Genomic DNA, 12,168 nt, shown 5'->3' with positions numbered 1-12,168 from the left:
TTTAGAGTCTATCCTGTTTACTCACAATCCCACTTGGGATGATTGTCAGCAACAGTTACAGGTACTTTTTACTACAGAGGAGCGCAAGCGGATCCTGTCAGAAGCTCAGAAGAATGTGCCAGGGGTTGATGGGAGGCCCACAATACAGCCTAACCTCATTGAGGAGGGGTTCCCCTTGGTGCGACCCAACTGGGACTTCAAATGCGCTGAAGGTAAGGAGCGTCTCCGAGTGTACCGTCAGACTCTCATGGCTGGCCTTAGAGGGGCCGCCAGAAAGCCAACTAATTTGGCCAAAAGAAATCCAGTGAGACAACAGCCAAATGAGAGCCCAGCAGCCTTCCTGGAAAGGATAATGGAAGCTTTTAGACAGTATACCCCTATGGACCCACAGGCAGATGAGTCACAAGCGGCAGTTATGTTAACATTTGTAAGTCAAGCAGCCCCCGATATTAAAAAAAAGTTACAAAAGATAGAGAGGTTAAATAAACAATCCTTGCAAGATCTGGTGAGGGCAGCCGAGAAAGCTTTTAATCATAGAGAGACCCCAGAGGAGAGAGAGGACCACATTAGAAGAGAAGAAAAAAAATTTAGAGCTGAAAAAAAACTGTAAAAATCAAAAAGAGCTGGCCCAGATATTTTTTGCTGGGGTTGAAAACAAAAACAGGTTCCAAAAATAGAAAAAGTTGGACTCAAAAACTGAAGAAAAAACGACAAGGCGTAAGCTTGAGAAAAACCAATGTGCATTTTGTAAAGAGTTTGGACATTGGAAAGATAAATGCCCCAAGAAAAATCTAAAAGAGGGGCCCAAGAACCCCAAGAACGAGACTCCCTCTCCAGACAGGCATATCCTCTACGCGGGTGAGGATAGCGACTAGGGGGGTCAGGGCTCGAAGCCCCTCCCCGAGTCCTGGGTAACTATAAATGTGGAGGGGAAACCGGTTGGCTTCATGGTGAACACGGGAGCCCAATACTCAGTCTTAAACCAAAAAGATGGACCCATGTCTAAAAAAAGTAGCTGGGTGCAGGGAGCAACCAGGACTAAACGATATGGATGGACTACAAAATGGCATGTGAGCTTGGGGGCCCACCAGGTAACCCATTCTTTTCTGGTGATACCTGAGTGTCCAGCACCCTTGTTGGGAAGGGATTTACTGTCTAAAGTAAATGCCCAAATTCATTTCGACCACCGACAAGTGTTGGTTTTAGATGGGACCGGGCATCCTCTTCAGGTCTTGTCTCTGGCATTAAAAGATGAATACAGACTCTACTTGCCAGAGGCCCCAGCGACAATAAGCCCCAAAGTACAACCATGGGTTCAAAGATACCCTCAGGCCTGGGCTGAAACTGCAGGAATGGGACTAGCCAAACAGAGGCTCCCTATCATTGTGGAACTGAAAGCCAGTGCTTCCCCGGTGAGGGTATGACAGTATCCCATGAGTCAAGAGGCTCGACAAGAAATTACTCCTCATATACAATGCCTCATAGACGCTGGGGTCCTAAAAAGGTGCCGGTCCCCATGGAACACTCCCCTGTTGCCTGTGAAAAAGCCTGGGAGAACTGATTTTAGACCGGTTCAAGATCTACGAGAAGTCAACAAACGGCTGAGTGATATTCATCCTACGGTTCCTAACCCTTATACATTGCTAAGCAACTTGCCTCCAAACTACATTTGGTACACTGTTTTAGATTTAAAAGATGCCTTTTTCAGTTTGCCTCTTGCCCCCGCAAGCCAAGAGATCTTTGCCTTCGAATGGCAGAAAGACAGTAGTCAGACCCCTGTGCAGCTGACATGGACTCGCTTACCACAGGGTTTCAAAAACTCGCCCATGTTATTTAATGAGGCCCTGGACGAAGACCTCCGTGAGTATCGGGTTGAACACCCTACCATTGTTTTATTACAATATGTTGATGACCTTATGCTGGCAGCGGCTACAGAAAAAGAGTGCCAAGAGGCAACAGGTGACCTTCTCCAAACCTTGGGGACTTTAGGCTACAGGGCTAGTGCCAAAAAGGCCCAGATTGCCAAGCAAGAGGTTACATACCTCGGTTATAAGATAAAACAGGGCCAGAGGTGGCTAACACAGGCTATGAAAGAAACCATCCTCCAGATCCCTGAGCCGGCTAACCCTAGACAAGTGAGAAAATTTCTGGGAACGGTAGGATATTGCCGGTTATGGATCTTGGGGTTTGCAGAAAAGGCCAGGCCCCTATATGAGGGGACCAAAAAAAACAAGGACTGGAAATGGACTGAGCCAATAAAAGAGGCCTTCCAAGAGCTCAGGCGAGCCTTGCTAAAAGCTCCTGCCCTTGCCCTCCCTGATCCATCTAAGCCTTTCCAATTATTTGTAGATAAAAAGCGGGGGATAAAAAAGGGGTACTAACACAGAGATGGGGACCATGAAAGCGATCTGTAGCTTACCTTTCCAAGAGACTGCACCCAGTGGCAGCCGGATGGCCCACCTTGCCTCCGTATCATCGCGGCCACCGCGCTCTTAGTCCACAATGCTGATAAACTGACTTATGGACAGAGACTCTTGGTCTACACTCCTCATGCCATAGAGAGAGTTTTAAAGCAACCCCCAGGTAAATGGATTTCTAATGCCCGCTTGATGCACTACCAGGCCTTGCTACTTGACACCCCACAGATTCATTTCCAAACGCCCTGCACTCTAAATCCGGCCACTCTTTTGCCCAATCCAGGGAAAAATAGTCCCCTCCATGATTGTGATGAGATACTGGCCGGGGTAACAGCAATGCGAAAGGACTTAACCGATACTCCACTGGATAACAGTGAGCTAAAATGTTTCACAGACGGTAGCAGTTATGTAAAAGATGGACAGAGACGGGCGGGAGCCATAATAGTAAATGACTTTGGACAGACGATATGGGCAGAGGCCCTTCCCCCGGATACCTCAGCACAAAAGGCAGAGTTAATTGCCCTGATTCAAGCATTAGAGAGAGCCAAAGGAAAAAAATAACTATTTTCACTGACAGTCGCTATGCTTTTGGCACGGTACACATCCAGGGCCCGATATATTGGGAACGGGGGTTTTTGACAGCTAAAAAAAAAAATTTAAAAACTTGCCTAAAATCCGTAGACTTTTAGAGGCTGTACAGATGCCTCGGGCTGTGTCAATAGTACACGTACCTGGACATCAGAAGGGTGACAGCCCCACGGCACGAGGGAATCGTGCCGCAGACCTGGCAGCTCGAAAAGTAGCTGATAAAGATTTCATCACCCCTGTGTTGGCGATCGGACTTCCACCTCCAGGTATGGGAACTCTGCCCCCAACCCCTGAGTATTCATCCACAGACTTTGCCTGGATCCAAAAACACACCAACCTTCAAAAAGGTGAAGATGGATGGTACCGAGACTCGGACGGCTACTGATACTCCCTGCTCAGTTGGGACGGCAACTATGTGAGCATTTGCACTTGTCCACTCATCTGGGAGAAAAAAAGACTCTGATGCTCTTTCAAACTGCGCGCCTGCGATTTCCCCGGCACCAGACAACTGTAAAGAACATAGTGCATGCTTGTAAGGCATGTCAACAGATGAGGCCAGGAAAAGGACAACATGCAGGACTGAGGTATCGGGGAGAAGGACCAGGGCAACACTGGGAAATAGATTTCACCGAGGTAAGGCCAGGCAAGTATGGTTACCAGTACTTGTTAGTATTGGTGGATACCTTCTCAGGGTGGGTGGAGGCTTTTCCTACAAAGGGAAAAACCGCGATGATAGTGGCAAAAAAGATAAAAAAAAAAAAAATAGTTCCCAGGTTTGGCCTGCCAGTGACCATCGGCTCTGATAATAGACCTGCTTTTGTAAGTCAAATAGTTCAGAGCCTTGCCCTAGCCCTGGGGACTAAATAAAAGTTACATTGTGAATACAGTCCACAGAGCTCAGGGCATATATAAAAATAAATCGGACTCTAAAAAACTTCAACTAAATTGGCTATAGAGACTGGCGGGGACTGGGTGACCCTCCTTCCCTTCGCCCTCTTCCGTGCGCGTAATACTCCTTATCAACTTAATCTGACCCCATTTGAAATTCTGTATGGGAGACCTCCCCCTGTATGTCCAATATTTAAAAAAAATAACTACCGCCTCCCACGTTGGGGCAATTCCAAGAGGCCTTGATGGCCTTAAGCAAGGTGCGCTCTCTTGTCTGGAAACTGCTCTGGAAAATACATGTGGGTCAAAATAAGGGAACTATTCCCTCACATGACATTGGCCCAGGAGACTGGGTATGGGTCAAAAGGCACCAAACCAAGGCACTAAAACCCAAATGAAAGGGTCCTTATGTTGTTCTTCTTACCACCCCAACTGCCCTAAAGGTCGATGGTATCGGGCCTTGGGTGCATTGCAACCACGTACGCCCAGCTGCTTCAGCAGAGCAGAAAGACGCTAAAAAAATATAGAAAACATCTCTGCACCCGTCCAACCCCCTGAGGCTAAAGCTTCGAAGGCACCAACAGGACCAGGACAACTCGGCTGGGCCATCTTGTGGATGACCCAGTTACTCTGCTCCGGAGTTGCCAGCGTGAACCCGCATCAACCCGTCAAATCACCTGAAAGCTGCAAAATGGACTAACACGAGAGGTGCTAAACTCCACTACCGCAATACATCCGCCACACACATGGTGGCCAGACTTGTACTTTGACCTTAAGCCGATGGTAAATGTGCCTTGGGCTAGGGGTTATCTCTGAGAACAAGGGTTCTGGGCATGCCCAGGCGCACCCAGACATGACTGGAAGACCTGTGGGGGGGCACAAGACTCATTGTAAAACTTGGGATTGTGTTACTTCTAATGATGGACCTCGGCGCTGAGAAGTAAAAAATCAAGATTTACTTAATTTTTCATTCGCCAAGCCCCTCCCTAGGGTCCTCGGAGATCCAACTTTTAGCTGTGAAAGTTGCAATTATACACAAGTCAAAATAATGTTCAATCCAGAAAAAAGCAAACAGGAGGGGATTAGATCGGCTCTTTCTGCAACAAGGGGGACTCTGTGCTGCCTTAGGAGAAGAGTGCTGTTTCTATGCGGATCATACAGAAATAGTTTAAAAATCTATGGCCAAAGTAAAAGAAGGACTAGCCCAACGTAAACAAGAACGTGAGGCTCAACAGGGATGGTTTAAATCTTGGTTTCAACAATCCCCTTGGCTGACTACCTTAGTCTCCACCTTGCTAGGACCCCTGCTAGTACTTTTACTAATGCTTACCTTCGGCCCATGTATTATCAATAGACTTGTAGCCTTTGTAAAGAAACGCATAAATACAGTACAGCTGTTTGTGCTTCGACAACAATATCAAACTGTGTCTCAGGACCGAGAGGAAGATTCCTCTATATGATCTAAGGACAGGGGGGAATGTTAGGGACCAAACAACGGTCTCTAGGACCTGAGTCATGTTTACCAGAAAGAGACAGGATATGCGCTCATCCTGCCTGGCCAATCATGTAACGCCAGCTACTCCTGTAACTGAGACAAAGAACTGCCTGTATATAAGCCGCCACACTCCTTTGTTCGGGGCTCTTGTCAGATTCCCTTGTGTGAGATGAGACTTGGGCCCTAGCGCGCTAGAAATAAACAAACTCCCTTCTTGCGTTTGCAATACTGTGGTGGACTTGCTCTCTCGGTCGGTTCGCAGATACGGGCTCAGAGCATAACATATAGATGTTCACCAAAGGCATGGGCCAGAATGTCAGGGCAACCCTCCTCATAACAGTCAAAATGTGACATGACTCAGACACCCTCCAACAGAAAGGATCGGGACTTTCCTGGTGGTTCAGTGGGTAAGAATCCACCTACCCATGCAGGGGATGTGAGTTTGACCCCTGGTCCGGGAAGGTTCCGCATGCTGTGGAGCAATCAAACCTGTGTGCCAGGGCTACTGAGGCCTAGGGCCTGAGAATTGCAGCTGCCGAAGGCCGCACCCCCTGAGGCCGCGCCCCGGAGCCCCCCCCCCCGCCCCCCGCGAGAAGCCACCACAGTGAGAAGCCTGCCCTCTGCAACTAGAGGAGGCCCTGCTCACAAGTAGAGAAAGCCTGAGTGCAGCAACAACGACTCAGCCACGCCAACAAATAAACAAATAAATCTTTAAAAAAAAAAATAGAAGAAGAAACACGGAGGCGGCTGGGCAGGGAAGCCAGTGCGTATTTCTTCTCATGCTCCCTCTGCGGGGCCCTGGAGGCTGACCAAGCCGACAGGGAAGACAAAAGCCTCAGCTTTCCAACCACAGGACCAGGAGGCAGGGGGAAGGGGTCAGGGAGTTAAAGAAGAGGAAGCAGCTCCAGAAAGGGACCCTGGACAGTCAGCTCACCCTCCTGCCCATGGAATTCTCCAGGCAAGAATACTGGAGTGGATTGCCATTCCCTTAACTTCCCAACCCAGGGATTGAACCCTGGTCTCCTGCCTCACAGACAGATTCTTTACCATTTGAGCTACAGGGAAGTCTTTTCCCCAGACTGAGAACTGGGGAAAGGCCAACCCTGTGTCACGGACTAGACGCTGGGTGGCGCACACGGGCCAGGTCCGAAAGCACCTCAAAGCCTCTGAAAGCTGAACTCCGTTGGAACAGCAGTCCTGGGAAGCCTTCAGCACATGAAGCTCTTGACGGCCTGACATTAAAGAAGCAAAATCCACAGTTGAAGACCCTGGAGGAAAGCGATGGAATTGTGCTGTATGTTTGTGGTGGGGTTTGCAAGAAATGACACCTGCTTTAAAAATTCATCAAAGTATACATCACAAAAGAGTGAGTCTTACTCTATGCAAAATTTGAAAAATAACAAAGAAGAAAAACAAAAAGAAAACAGTTTTCAACTGGGCACTTTCAATGTACACAGCTTATTTTATTGCAATTATAGCACAATGAGGGGCTTCCCAGGTGACTAGGTGGTAAGAATCGCATGTCAGTGCAGGACACGCAGTTCCCACCCCTGGGTCAGGAAAAACCCCTGGAGAAGGAAATGGCAACCCACTCCAGTATTCTGTACATGGGACTCTCCAGGCAAGAATACTTACCATCTAGTCACCTGGGATGGCCACCCATTCCAGTATTCCTGCCTGGAGAATCCCATGGACGGCGGAGCCTGGCGGGCTGCAGTATACGGGGTCACAGAGTCAGGCATGAGTTAGTGACTGAACAGCAGCTCACCTCGATAAAACCAGTGAGAACTGAAGGGAGGAGGAGCTGGTGCTCCCTGCAGTCCTGCCCACCCTCACCCCTTAATGAAGCATCTGGGCTCACTGGACCCCCCCCTCCTCCCAGGAGAACCCTCAGCCCTCGGACATAAATGCACACAGAAGCAGCTCAGCCTCCTCCTCCTCACGGCTCCCTCCCCAGAACCGGCTCACCACCCCTCTCCTGCTCCTGCAGACTTGCCACTGCACCTCCAAGCCCCCCTCCCCTGCAAGGCCCTTGGAGAGTGACAGGAGGCAAGAAGAAGACTCAGGGGGCTATGTCTTTGGAAGGCCAGTCTGGAGGGGGAAGCCTTAGCCGCAAAGAGATCAGTCTGAGGACTGGAATCACAAAGACTTTCAAGGAATTTCATTCTGAGAGTATCTGAGCACCGAATGGGGCGGGTAACTCTGCAGAAGCGCATTGGCTTTGAAAGCCAAGAGCCAAGTCGAGATGGGGTGGAGATGTGCGTGTGACGGCCCTGTGCGTGGAGGGGCCGCTGGAGAGAGTGCTGGGGATGCTGCTCAGAGACAAGGGCAACAAGGACAGAGTCTGGGAGACGCCAGGGTGAGGGGCACGAGAGTGAGAAGAGGGACTCGGCCAATAGAGAGGAGACTTCCCTGATGGCTCAGCGGTTAAGAACCCGCCTCCCAGTGCAGGAGACACGGGTTTGATCCCGCACCCGGGAAGATCCCACATGCTGCAGAGCAGCTAAGCCCATGCGCCTCAACTACTGGGCCTGAGTCCTGGAGCTCGGGAGCCACAACTACTGAGGCCTTGAGCGGCCTAGAGCCTGTGCCCTGAGACAAAGAGAAGCCATCAGGATGAGAAGCCCGTGATTAACAACCAGAGAGTAGCCCCCTGCTCTCCACGGCTAGAGAAAAGCCCGCGCGGCAGCAAAGAGCCAGCACAATCATAAATAAATAAAGAAACGCATTTTTTTAGATAAAGGAGAGGGGGCAGGGCACAGAGGAGCGGGGCGCCCTGCAGGGAAGTGGGAAGGGGAGTGCAGAGTCAGTGGAATAAGCAGCTCAGCGGTCAGCAGCCCAGAGCCAGGGGAAGTATGCAAAGAGGTGGGAGGGGCAGCAGAATGAGGGGTGGGGAAGGCGCCTCTCTCTCCTTCCAACTCCCCCATGGCAGCCTCTGCTTCCCAGTGATTCTGGACCTTAGGAGGCCAACCTAAAAGAGGGGCAGGTGTCGGGCTCAGGGAGGGACCCTGGCCCTGGGCAGGAAGGTGATCTGAGATGCACGGTGGGTGGGGGGCGGGGCTGCTTGCAAGGAGGGTAGAGATGGGGCTGTTTGTCCAGCGAGGCTGGGCCTGAACCCCGAGCACTACATTCTTCCCGATCACAGACCAATGTCTCTCCATCACTCGTCTCCGGGCTCTGCAGCGCTCTCCTCCCAGCCCCGCCACACATGTCATGCTGTTCAACTGGCGGCCACCTCCTCAGACCCTCACACACACTTGCAGGGAGATCTTGGGCAACTGGGATGCTCTGTGTCTCCCCAGCCATGGAGGACACATTATCACACCCATCAAAAGCTCTAAAGGACAACAATTCATGAAATGGGGAAGTAAGAGCAGAAAAACATAAGGGAAGTAGATGAGAAATACTAAAAACCAATGATTTCAACACATAGAGGGCGCTTTGCCTGTGGGTTCAGTTCGAGTCCCTGGAGAGTAGCTGGCATTGATGATCCACAGGGCGGGGACCGGGACAGGAACATGTGGCTGCTCCCAGTCCTCCAGGTGAGAGGGGCTGGGTTTCAGCAACTGGGACCTGCCAGGCTGGGCTGGGACACAGAGAGGGTCTGTGCTCGGGGTAAACAGCTTTCCTGAATGAAAGCTACACGGCTCAAAATAGCCTGGAGTTAAAACTCCCCTCCAGGCCCTCCCCACCATTCTATACAGAGTAAAGAACTTTCTCCCCCCAAAGAAAGGAATGGACGCTAAGATGGATTACGTTCAGCTCCCAGCCGACCCCAGTCTCTGGCCGGTCTCAGGAATTCCTTGCCCTAGTTGTTGAAAGCTAACTAATCAAAAGTAATCTTGAGGAGAAACAGACCCCCTCAAAACAATGTATCTCCGCATATATATGTTTTCCATATATACCTACTCTCTTCTTGACGTAGCGCAGCAGCCCACTAATCTGACTGCTGCCCCTTCTCACCTCATTAAAGGTGATCTGTTCCTGTAAAGTGCCGGTCGAGTTCTTTTTCGAACCTCACCTTCTCTAGTTCCCTTGACTTACACTTTTGGTGCCAAAACCCGGGAGGTTGAGGTTCCTTCTCATTCTCCACGGCCGGCTCTTCAGAGCGTGGAAGCCTGCCGAGCTCACTTTCCTGCCCGGGCTTTCAAGACTTCCTCGAGAGGACGCCCTGCGCCTTTGTGAATGGTACAAGCCCTCAATAAGGGCTTTATTGGTTTTCCACCTACCCCGAGGAGTACTGGCCTCTCTCTCTCTCTTTCTCTCTCTTCCTCTTTTCTCTACATTCTTTTTTTCATGAGACTGACCAACTCCAGGGCAGAGGCCTCTTGCCATTTGACCTCCCTCCATCCACCACGAATTCTTGCCTGACCCAGTAGCCCAGGGAAGCTCAGATGCTACTCTAGGGCGCCATAGACTCCAAAAGGCCCTCTGGGGAGGTACTTGGGGGACGCCCCTCCCTCCTTCAGAGCCTCCCTCCCTTTGTCGGGTTGAAGGATTAGGGGATGACATTTTCTCTCGACCGGACAGTCGTTAGCCATTTGCTGTGGGGTCAAGCCAATCCATTCCACGGGACTCTCTCTTGGCCTGTGTAAAACAAAACCTCAAACCTCTACTCTTGACCACTCTTAAGGTTCGTAAACTCGAGTCACTTTGCACTCAAATTTGGCCTCAACACAAATTGGGTAACCAAAACCACTGGCCTGAGTTCAGGACTTCTGATTTCAATATTTTATCAGATCTCACTAACTTCCTCAAACGGAAGGGCAAACGGTCGGAGATCCCCTATATTCAAGCCTCCTGGAAGCTTAGAAGCTGTCCTTCTCTCTGCAAGGACTGTTCAGTTCAGTTCAGTCACTCAGTTGTGTCCGACTCTTTGCGACCCCATGTATCGCAGCACGCCAGGCCTCCCTGTCCATCATCAACTGGAGTTCACTCAGACTCACGTCCATCAAGTCTGTGATGCCATCCAGCCATCTCATCCTCTGTCGTCCCCTTCTCCTCCTGCCCCCAATCCCTCCCAGCATCAAAATCTTTTCCAATGAGTCAACTCTTCACATGAGGTAGCCAAAGTACTGGAGCTTCAGCTTCAGCATCATTCCTTCCAAAGAAATCCGAGGGCTGATCTCCTTCAGAATGGACTGGTTGGATCTCCTTGCAGTCCAAGGGACTCTCAAGAGTCTTCTCCAACACCACAGTTCAAAAGCATCAATTCTTCGGTGCTAAACCTTCTTCACAGTCCAACTCTCACATCCACACATGACCACAGAAAAACCATAGCCTTGACTAGACGACCTTAGTCAGCAAAGTAATGTCTCTGCTTTTGAATATGCTATCTAGGTGGGTCATAACTTTCCTTCCAAGGAGTAAGCTTCTTTTAATTTCATGGCTGCAATCACCATCTGCAGTGATTTTGGAGCCCCCCAAAATAAAGTCTGACACTGTTTCCACTGTTTCTCCATCTATTTCCCATGAAGTGATGGGACTGGATGCCATGATCTTAGTTTTCTGAATGTCGAGCTTTAAGCCACCTTTTTCACTCTCCACTTTCACTTTCATCAACAGGCTTTTTAGCTCCTCATCGCTTTCTGCCATAAGGGTGGTGGCATCTGCATATCTGAGGTTATTGAGATTCCTCCCGGCAAGGACTGCTCTACCTATCCAATCCTCCTCTGCTCTCTCTCCCCCTCCACTACAAAAGAATCTGAATCTAAAGCCCCTAAAAGGCCCCCCAAACCCTCAGCCCCCGATCTAGACCCGGCAGATGGGCCTCCTCCCTACTGCCCCAGAGGTGAGGCTTCCGGAGACAAGACACCACCCTCTAGCCCTTCCTCCTCCAAACTGGGAAGCGATGACCCCACAACCCCAAAAGAGATTTCCACTCCCCCGCTCCATCGACCAGGACCCTAAGCAAACACAGATTTTCTCCCAGAGAGGACGGGACCAGAGGGGCCTACACGGGTCTGTGTGCCTTTCTCAATTTCTGATGTGAGCCAAATTGAACAAAAATTGGGGTCTTTTTCAGAAAACTCTACTAGATATAGGAAGGAATTCCTCCATCCTACACAAGCATATCATTTAACCTGGAATGATCTCTATTACATCCTAAACGCCGCTTTAACCCCTGATGAAAAGGAACGGATATAGCGGGCAGTCCGAGCTCATGCTGATCAGCTCCATAAGCAAGACAGGGCTAATCTGGTGGCTCATGATGCAGCTCCTTTAACTGAGCCCCGGTGGACTTATCAAGCCGGCAGTGCCAGCATCCGGTACCTGCATCGTGTGATCACCTGTTTACCAGGAGGAATGCTAAAAAGCTCTCACATTCCTGTGAACTACAATTAGACTAGGGAAGTGACTCAAGAAAAGGATGAAAACTCTGCCCTTTTTTTTCCACAGCTTACTGAGGCAGTCCAGAAATACACTAACCTAGATATTTCCACCCCTGCCGGACTCTTGTACCTACACATCCAGTTCATAAGTCAGTCAGTCCCCGATATTTGCTGAAGACTACATCAGTTACAAAAGGGCCCTGAAACCCCTCAGCGAGAGCTCCTAGAAATAGCCTTTCAAGTTTTCAATAATAGGGAGGAAGAAGCGAAAAAGGAAAAAGAAAAGAAAGGCCAAATATGCTTTATTCACTGCAGCTATCCAAGAAAAAACGTCAACCCGTTTGGCCCGCCAACCTTGGCCCAGCCGTATGGGACCTAACCCTCCAGGACCCTGCTTCAGTTGTAACCAAAAGGGACACTGGGCGAAGGCCTGCCCCAACCCCCGGCC

The sequence above is a fragment of the Budorcas taxicolor genome, chromosome 19, assembly GCF_023091745.1.
Source record: "Budorcas taxicolor isolate Tak-1 chromosome 19, Takin1.1, whole genome shotgun sequence".
NCBI classification, from domain to species: Eukaryota; Metazoa; Chordata; class Mammalia; order Artiodactyla; family Bovidae; genus Budorcas; species Budorcas taxicolor.
The sequence above is the reverse complement of the archived record's forward strand: the minus strand, read 5'-3'. Positions refer to the sequence as shown.